Here is a 9,840-nt window from a genome sequence, read left to right as displayed (position 1 = left end):
TGGTGGAGGAGGTGGGGTGTTTGGGGACAATACTGGGAAGTCGGTGTTTGCTTTCTCAAAATCTTTTGGGCATTGCTCTAATATTGAAGCCGAATTAAGGGCGATGTTAGAAGGTGTAACGTGGTGCAAGCAGATGGGTTACTCAAACATTGACATTGAATGTGATTTGATGGTGGTGGTGTCGTGGATTTTATCTAAAGTCTGTACAGTGTGGTGCCTCTGGGATTTTTGGGATAAGTTGATGCTTTTATTAGTTGATTTTGATTACTCTATACATCACTGTTTTAAAGAAGAAAATAAGGTAGCAGATTTTTTAGCAAGTAGAGGTGCTGTGGGGAAGAATAAGTTGTATAGAGAAGTGGAATAATTATCTTGGGAGGTCAGAGGTTTGTATAGGTTGGATAAAATGGATTTGGCGTCTATTCGTTAAAGTTGCAGTGAGAAGTTTTTGCATGAGATGGGTTGATTGTTTATTTTGTTTTGTCTATGATGTCTCAATGTTTTCACGATTTTTCTCTGCCATAAGCAATACTTTTTAATAAAATTTCTTTTAAAAAAAACCTTCATGAAACCTATAATGATTAAAAATATTAGTTTTCTATTTCTTTTATATTTATCATATATATATATATATTATAATAAGTAATGTGTAAACGCCTGAACTTTAAAGCAGCAAAATTATTATTTTTTTCAAAACATATAAGTGGGAAAGAATGTTCGGTTTTGGGCTAAGCCCATACTTTATTTGCTTGTTCGTTTCACCCAAGATGTCCCAATTTCTTCGCCAAAAAGCCCCAGTCGGCCTTGCGTTAAAGTTCGATATCATCATTGTTGGGATCCTGTCACTGGACATGATAGTGCATTGATCACTCGATTTCTTCTGTACTAAATAATTCCAAGCCACGATTAAGCTTTAGAACTTCTTTTGAGGAAAGCGATGCGAAATGTTATTTCAAATGCTTGGTTACCTTCTTTGCCTATTAATGAAAAAAATAATATATATTGAATTTGTTAATTTTTAAATACATCAATACGTAAAGAAAAATATTATTTATCACTCTTAATTTAAATGGTTGATATAAAATCATTTAGAATATATCACATTAATAAATTTGACTGAAAATTACAAAATTTAAAATGAATATAAGTATTACCTATAAATAAAATGAAATCTGGGAAATAAAAAAGTGTGGCTTGTTAAGACAAATATACATAATTAAATTAGTCTCTTCCATTAACTTAAGATTTTGAAATAAATAGTGATTTCTCATGATATTAGAGTAAAGATCCTTAAATCTAGCTCTTCCATCCACTTAAGTTTTACGTATAAGCTATGCTAAAAAATTATTGGTGTTTTGATTTTTTTAAAACTTCAATGAGTCCCATTATAAGTGGTGTGTCAACACACTAGCTTGTATGAAGTAAAACTCTTAAAGAACGGATTGTATTATTTCATCAGTTTTGACTAATTTAATAATTAATTTAAAATTGATCAATACAACACGAATTCTCCTGTTTTATGTAAGTGAATTGAATTAACCTGTATAATTTATTTAACTTGATTAACGTAATTTCACATAAAAATAAAAATATATATTTATTAGTATCCATAATATCTAAAAAAAAAAAAATAAGACTATCAACTAACTAAAAATATCAATATTTGTTAGATTTTAAGCTATAATAAAACTAATATTATAAATGCAACAATAATAAATATGAGCATAGATTCATAACTACAATTTTAACAATAAAAACATAAGCAAATTGAAAAATACTAATATTACAGGCAAACGATAATAAAATTATAATTTTGAAATAAATTTAAATAGGTTAAATAGTTTGGCTCGTTTATTAATCGTGCTTTAACTGTTCAACTTGTTTGACTCAAACTTATTTATATCAAATTCAATCTACTAATTTTGTATCATATTTGTATTGGTTTCATGGGTCATGTCGCATGCACTCCTAAATTAGATGCCTTAATGTTCTTTCTTAATACAGTTGTTCTACATGTACACGGGATGCGTACACGGGGGGAATCGGCTGATTTATTTAATGCCACGTCAATTAAAAAAAAAAAAAAGCAGAAACACATGAAAGCACAAAATGAGAGGGAAACTGAGAAAGTGTAGAACCAAACTGGGAAACTGAAGAACTGAAAAAGCAAAGATTTTTTTTGGTTGAGGAGACGTAGATCGCGTGAAGCAGGATCCAAACCCAGCCAAAGAAAGCCACCGAATCTGGGCTGGTGGTAGTCGTAAAACCAAACCGAAGCTCCACCGGTGGTCGTCGTCTCCTCGTTGTCGTGGGTAAGTTGTTTATAAGCACGTTTTTCTGTTAGGTACTGGCTTTTAATGCTTTAAGAAGCAGGCTCTTTGAGAAGCATGTATTGTTAAGTATTTTTTGCATTCTTTGTGAATTCCTGATGTGTTTCTTGCATTTAGGTTGACATATCAACAGTTCCCGGGCTCCAAGATTCAACAGAGGTTTGAGAAAATTCCATCACGTGTCACTATTGTTGCCATTTTACTAGACTGTTTTTTATCATCAAGTGCTAATATCTTATCTGACTTCTATGAGTTTTTTGTTTCTGAATATGAAATTGTAAATAAAATACTAGAGCGTATGAAGAAAATTTTATTTTTGAGTTCTAGGCCTGTCATCTTTAAGTTTGACCTGTTCAATCCGACACCAAAAGTTGTAACTTCTAAGCGCCCCCCCTTCCTTACAAACCCAAAACTCCTCCCTCCCCAAAAAAATCTACTCGAAAACCTGGTATGAGAGGTTTTATATGTGGAAATATGATGTTGGATCTAGGTGCAATTATATGAGTGTCCATTCAAAACTATTGTCTTTCACGTGCAGGAGTATTAGATCAATAGGTCACTTTGCAGGTAGTTTTCGTGCAGACAAAAGCGGGCTAAAATTGGTTTCATGCACTTGCTTGACAGATTTGGGACACAGCAGGCCAGGAAAGGTTTCATAGTCTAGGGGCTGCATTTTATAGAGGTGCAGAATGTTGTGTTCTTGTATATAATATAAATTGCTGATGATTCTATCAAACAATACCAAGATGAAGCAGCCATCTTCAATAGACAAGATGAAAAGGATAAAGATATTATTGGAAGCAAACAAATTCTGTGGTTTTTCCTCCTGTTGAAAAAGAATCTGAAAGTAAAGAGCTAAAAATAGTAGCAGATGTATTAGAAGCATTTGTATTTTTTTGGTTCTCCCATAATTAAGGGCTCTCAATTTGCGATATGTAGAGACTCCCTTACCTTGCTGCTATTTCCCATACAAGCTTTTCTTTCCATTTGGAAAGAAACAAATTTTACCTTTAACCTTGTCAAAATTATTATTGGCTCTGCAATTGATGTAATCTTTCAGACCAAATTCTTTCTGTCTCTAAACAAATATCACAGAAGACATGCCATTTGCTAGGACTGAGGAGTAGAACAGATATTTACTTAGAGAGAAATCCTGGAAGGAGATAAGAAGTTTTTGGTGTAGACTGTAGTATTCTAACAGCTTTAGATTGCCAATTTAATAGCCATTAGGGAGAAATATCGCACAACAAGAAATAACAAACTCATTTATGACAAACGTTGTATCCACAATACAATTAATTTGAGTTAAGCACAACTTGACCATAATCACATTTGCATTATGTTTCTTTATTAGTTAAGGAGGAAAAATAAATAATGAGAAAAAGATCATGCATTAATTAACTTAGAACTGTTGAAATTTGACAGCGTAAATTGTTATAAATTTAGAATGTTTTGCAAATTGAATACAACTGCACTGAATGGGAAGGACTCCAACTTATAAGACAAAACTTCTTGGCTTTCACTTTGAATACGTTGCCAAGCTATAGCCAAAATTAACTAGGAAACGAACGAGCAAGCCCAAAATTCCCAAGCCAAGTCTCTCAGAACCTTGAAACAGAACTGCAATGTGGTTTCTTCTCTGATTTACCTGCCAAAAACAGCACAAAAATTGCAGAATCATCATATGCTTCTAGATCAAATCTACCAGGTAGGTATGCAGTTTTGATTGCTGTTATCAATCTAAGAGATTTTATATCCTCTGCCGATGTCCTGCAAACGGGCACAAATAACCATCTATGGCAACAATTCTCTGAAAAAGAAAAGCAGATATCTCAGCGAACCTAATCAAAGCAGAAGTGTTTCCTCTTAAAATACAAGTATATCATACACACTCTCTCACACACGCCTTAGACATTAAAAAGTTATGCCACAACAGCTAGCTTGTAACATACGAACCTAGAATTTAGGTTAATTCGGTTAGAATTATTTAGTTATGTTCTGTTTATATTTATTGCTTTTATTAATTACTTATTTATTTATCTTCAGATGCTTATAATTATCTATTTGTTAAATAAGATAATGAACCAGATTAATTAGTTTTTTTAAAGTGGTTTCCTTTTATCTTGTATTCTCTGTTATTATCAGATAGGTTTAAAAATTTTTGAAAAGATTCTAAGATCAAAACCAAATCAGATCTAGCTAATCCCCTAAAAATTCTAGCTAATCCCCTGAAAACTCACGTAAAACCCTTTCCCTCACCTTTATAAAATATCACCAGACCCTCAGAATAATGTTTCAGAAATTTTAGTTGACAAAGAGGGAAAAGAAAAGGATAGCACTCGTGCAGCCCCTTCTTTTCTTTTACCCAGCCACCTCATCAGAGCACCTTCAGATCTGCACAGACACTGCCAGTCAACCACTTCGTTGAACACCCCACCATCTGGTAAGCCACTGCAGTCTGCCACCTTTTTCTCTCTCTCTTGTCACACATTACCTTTCCTTAGCAAGCCTTAGATCCCATCGCTGGCCTGCTTTCTCCAGCAAATGATTATTTGCTTTGTTCATATCCTCTTATTTCTTTTACTTTACTGAAAAGCACATGCAAGTTTTAGTTATTACACAAATGCCCTTCAAACCACTGCACCTAACCTTTCCGTAAACTGCCTCATAAAGAAACTTTTGGTGAAGTTACCTCTTTACCCTCTAGTAACTAGGCAGACTTCATATTTTAAACCTGATCATATACGTGGGCTATTTTTCCTTGTGGGCTGGGCTTGAGGTTTATTAGACATCTTTCATTAATATGGACTTTTGTTTTAAATTGGGCTTGATTCTAGTATATTTCATAAACTTGTTTTAATTGATAAGTGAGTTGATTTCTTGTGGGCTTGATTATTTTATTGGGCTGGTTGTATTTACAGAAACTGTTCTAGTAACCTTAAATGATTTCTGTAATTGGGGCTGGGCTGAAACTTAAATCAGACCAAAGTTTCACTTAAATAAATATATTAGTCTTATACTCATTCTTTTATACAATATATTGAAGGGTTTTTAAGCATACTTTAAAGAATTCTTTTATATTGTTTCAGCTTATTATCTTAGCTAATATTTCAATTGACCTTTAACTAAGTTTTATAAAATTATTAAGATCATCATATGAGCTTTGGAATAATATTATTTTGGGTAATCTTTTTATATTTGAATATTCATTATATTATCTCTATGGTAAGATTTTAAATAATTAGATTGCTACGACACGTTTTCTAGAAAGATTAGTAACGTCTAGTGCCTCGTATAGGTCACGAGCTACGACGTGAGATTTCGGAAGCAGTGCTAGGAGGTAAATAATATGATCATATAAATGTATGTGTAATGTAAATATTATAATTGGGTATGATAATATGATATGGTTTTGATGGTTATCTACGTTGCGCTAAGAGCCAAGTCAAGGTTAGATCGCTTTCATGAACTTATATGAATTATGATGATTTACATGAAAGTAAGCCTATATATGTGTTATGCTTTTATGGATTGTTGATTGATGGATTGAATGTTACTAAAATCATATGGAAGCCATGATATGATCATATAATAATTTAAGATAGGTATTCTATGAATTAAAATAGCTAGATCATGCATGCTTCATTCATGTAGTGCTTCGACCATGTATGCCATGTATTGTTCATGCAATAACTTAAGTCAAGCATGCCATGTAATAAATAGCCAGATCATGTATGCCATATTCATGTAGTTTTGAGATCATGCATGCCATGAAATGTCATAAAATGATTAAATCATGTTAGGCCAGGTCATGCTATGCTATACCATGTACAAGAATATATCATGTTATGCCATGCCATGTACAAGAATATGCCATGCTAGAAAAGTCTATGAAGTCCAAGAAAATTATCATGCATTAAGAAAGATAAACATTTTAGGGTAGCACGGACCCAAGCGTGTTTACCATAGTTATGCTAAGACGGTACCACGGACTCAAGCGTGGTTACAACAAGTTAAGTGAAACACGGACTCAGGTGTGTTTCACTCCATGTCATGCAAGTTAAGTGAACATGGACCCAAGCATGTTTCACTTCATGTCAAGCAAGATAAGTGAAACACGGACCCAAGCGTGTTTCACTCCATGTCAAGCAAGATAAGTGAAACACGGACTCAAGCGTGTTTCACTTCATGTTATGCAAGTTAAGTGAAACACGGACTCAAGCGTGTTTCACTACATGACAAGTTATGTGGTGTCATGGACTCAAGTGTGGTTCACCATGAAATAAGTACAATTCAAGATAAACAAGTTACTCATGCATTCACGCTTCATGTTGCCATGATTATGAATGTTTCCATTCATGTTAATCCATGAATGTTATATGAAAGTTATGATAAGGTTTTAAAAATCAATTTTATACTAAGCTAGATAGTATTTTACGGTATGATGTATTATTTACTGAGTATTCGACTCATTTTTGTTGTTTGTCTTTTTTGTTTTCTTCTATGTTGATTGTCACAGATGGTGATTATGATGATGCAGAGCTGGATGGCCAGGAGTAGATTTAGTATAAGGACTTAGAGATGAATAAGTGTCTTTTACACAAGGATTAAGTTTCTTTTATGTCATTTCAATAACTAGTCTTGTTTAAGACTAGCTCATGTTTTGCTTTATTCAGATTTAAATTTCAAGACTATTTATATCCTTTCAATTAAGTTTCTTTCAATAAATGAGGTCTTTCAGAGTAATGAGTCTCTTTACCGGGCATTTTATCATGTTTGTTAGTAACGTCTCTAACCTACGGGAACGGGGTGTTACATAGCTACCATTTACATATCTGATATGACAATTGCACCCACACAGGAAATGTATATTCAAAGTGTACCTATTTTTAACCTCCAAACTGCGCATTGGAAGATGGAGATTAGATATTAGAGCCGCTAGCGGCGACCTCCACTCTGGATTCCTAACTCTGGCAATTGAAAAAATGTGATTAGTAAACTAAGCAAAATTGAATTCGTGGCAATAAGAAGTGTCATCTTTCCACATAACATTAGACAAGCAAAACGATTGTCCTTGGTACAAACATATAGAAATTTATAAAGATCAATTAAGCCTATAAAAAATAAAATAAAATAAAAACGCAATAAATATATAGAAGAAAAAAAGTCTCGACGGAAAAAAAGCCGGAAGAGGTCAGTAAACAAAATTAGGGGTGCTACCCGCCCCCTACGGGGCAGGGCCACCCCTTCTTCGCCCCCCGCCCCCGCATGAACGAGGGATGGGATTTTTTCTCCGGACTCCACCCCCATCCATGCGGGGGCGGGGTACCCTGTCCGCTGACGGGGGTACGGGGGTGGACCTCTAGCCGTCCGCCCTCTGCTCTTCCCCTCCCGTCGCCAACATACACTCCTATCTCTCAAAGCCTTGCACAACGGAAACCACTCGAACCATTCTATCCTCCGCGTCGCCCACCAGTCTCGGCACAACTTCAAAAACCACCTCCACGCACAGCACCCCAATTCGTAACTTTCACGTCGTGCATGTACTCCTCCACCACGCTTAACTGCCGAATCACTACCTTGTTAACCACACGGAAACACTCTGTTTTCTAGTTTCCTAAACAGAGGAATTGTACAGATCACCAACCTCCAACTAGCCCACTGCCAGCCAACGTGAAACCGATAGCCACCGCACTGCCTTTCATCGCTTCTGGCCGCACTGTGTCTCCCTTCTTTGCTCGCTCTGCTCTAGTGCACTGCCGCACGAGCGTCTTTGTGCCATCGTAACCAGCTTCCAGCCGCCACCTTTCTCCATCTCTGTAAGCCGCCGCTCGAAAACTATCTGGTTTTCTGGTTTGAGCTGTTGTTAATTTGAGGGGGCCTTATCTATGCAGGGGGATGGAGGGGAACGGAGGGGGCCTTATATATGCAGGGGCGGGGCGGGGGATTTACAGAGCGGGGTTGAGCCCCCTTCGTCCCCCGCCTCCGCAGTTCCCCTTCTTACGGGGCGGGGCGAACGGTGCGGTGCGGTGCAGCGGGTGGCGGGCACCCGCTGCCCACCCCTAAACAAAATGTTCTCGATTCAAGATGAAGTATTGAAGCACCAAAACAAACAAAAAGCTTGTGGAATTAAAACAAAGACTTTTCACCAAAAATGTTTTCGGATACTGACAATTACAGCCAACCCATCCCAATTTAATTACCAGCAAAGATAAATTCTTCACTGAAAACATCAACAAAACACACATGAACATGATGTACAATATTTCTCCCGATTCATACCATGCAACGAAAAAACAGCTGAAAGAAGCACACATCGTAAACAAGGCTGAAGAAACCCAGCCGTTTAGATACAAACCCAAAGTTACTATTTTTTTTTAACTCTCAAACTGACCAAGAAAATCCAAAGAATTCAAACCTAAACTTAGGGTTAGGGGGTTGGGGTTGGCAAGAATGCGAAGACGAAGTTGAGAAGAATAAGATGAGAAGAAGAAGTTGAGGAGACGTCTGAGAGAGAAGCAGAACTTGTGAGAAGCTCTTCGCGGGTTGTCCGAAGGGGATTGCTTGTGGTCTGTGAGAAGCGGACTCGAATCTGCGATGTAGGAAGGGAGGGAGAGTAAAGACTCTGTGAGATGGTGAATATAAAACGCAGCGTTTTGTTTGTACACGTGGAGGGACGTGCACGCGGGGATTCCCCTCCCCGGGTGCAAATAGACTTTTTCTTCTTAATAATGCAGATAAACAAGTAGTGCTAAAACCAAACGTGAGATTGAAGAATCACCTAGTATATACAAAGGGATTAAAACAAAGGAGGATTGAGACTAGATTTGCTATATATCATCGAGCTTCTTTAAACCTTATTGGCCCCAAATTAAGGACGGCTATTGGCATCCTCTCTTACCGATCGTTAGCATATCAATGGTAGGCCACGCAACAATAATATCAATGGTAATCGTCGTCCATGTTATCGGTCGATCATCATGCTACATATATAAAAAAAATTATCTATGTAGCATAGAAATTCTACACTCGAGAAAAATGCTAAATTTTTCTATTATACGAAACTTATTTTATTTTTCAATCCGAAGAGAGAGGTACTAATAAAACAACAATTACGAGTTGTCAAACCTTGTTAAAATGAGAAATAATATTTGCAATTATAGTTATGTAAGCGCTGCGCAGTTTGTTTCAAAAAATTGAGTTAATACGGGATATGGAAAAAAATTAATTTTTTAATCGTAGACCTCACTCTTTTTCAAAGCGATTGCACGATATTTATACATTGAACGACTGTATATATTATTACTTTGTTAAAATAGGTAGTCCCAGCCAGTCATATTCCTTTCCTTAATTTCTTGCTTTTGTCGACGACAATGCCATACATCCACTCATAGCCCAAATGCGACGAAACAAGATCCGTTCATTAGGTATTGAAAATTGAGTTATGTTATATTACTAACGATCATTAAATTATATATCAATTTTAATTGAGAACACTTAATGTGTTCCC

General features: G+C 36.0%; 1 long non-coding RNA gene across 2 annotated transcripts; it reads right to left on the bottom strand.

Moving 5' to 3' along the window:
- Positions 1 to 3,702: 3,702 nt before the first annotated feature.
- LOC122279801 lies at positions 3,703 to 7,532 on the bottom strand. 2 transcript variants are annotated; one of them, XR_006229671.1, is made up of 2 exons: positions 7,214 to 7,532; positions 3,703 to 4,140 (listed from the first exon to the last, which is right to left on the bottom strand). It is a non-coding gene; the product is annotated as an uncharacterized LOC122279801 (long non-coding RNA). The 2 variants fall into 2 exon arrangements; XR_006229670.1 differs by having other exon boundaries at positions 3,703 to 3,978.
- Between the last annotated feature and the right edge of the window lie 2,308 nt (positions 7,533 to 9,840).

The sequence above is a fragment of the Carya illinoinensis genome, chromosome 10, assembly GCF_018687715.1.
Source record: "Carya illinoinensis cultivar Pawnee chromosome 10, C.illinoinensisPawnee_v1, whole genome shotgun sequence".
Taxonomy (NCBI): Eukaryota; Viridiplantae; Streptophyta; class Magnoliopsida; order Fagales; family Juglandaceae; genus Carya; species Carya illinoinensis.
This window is presented reverse-complemented; position numbering and strand designations above follow the sequence as displayed.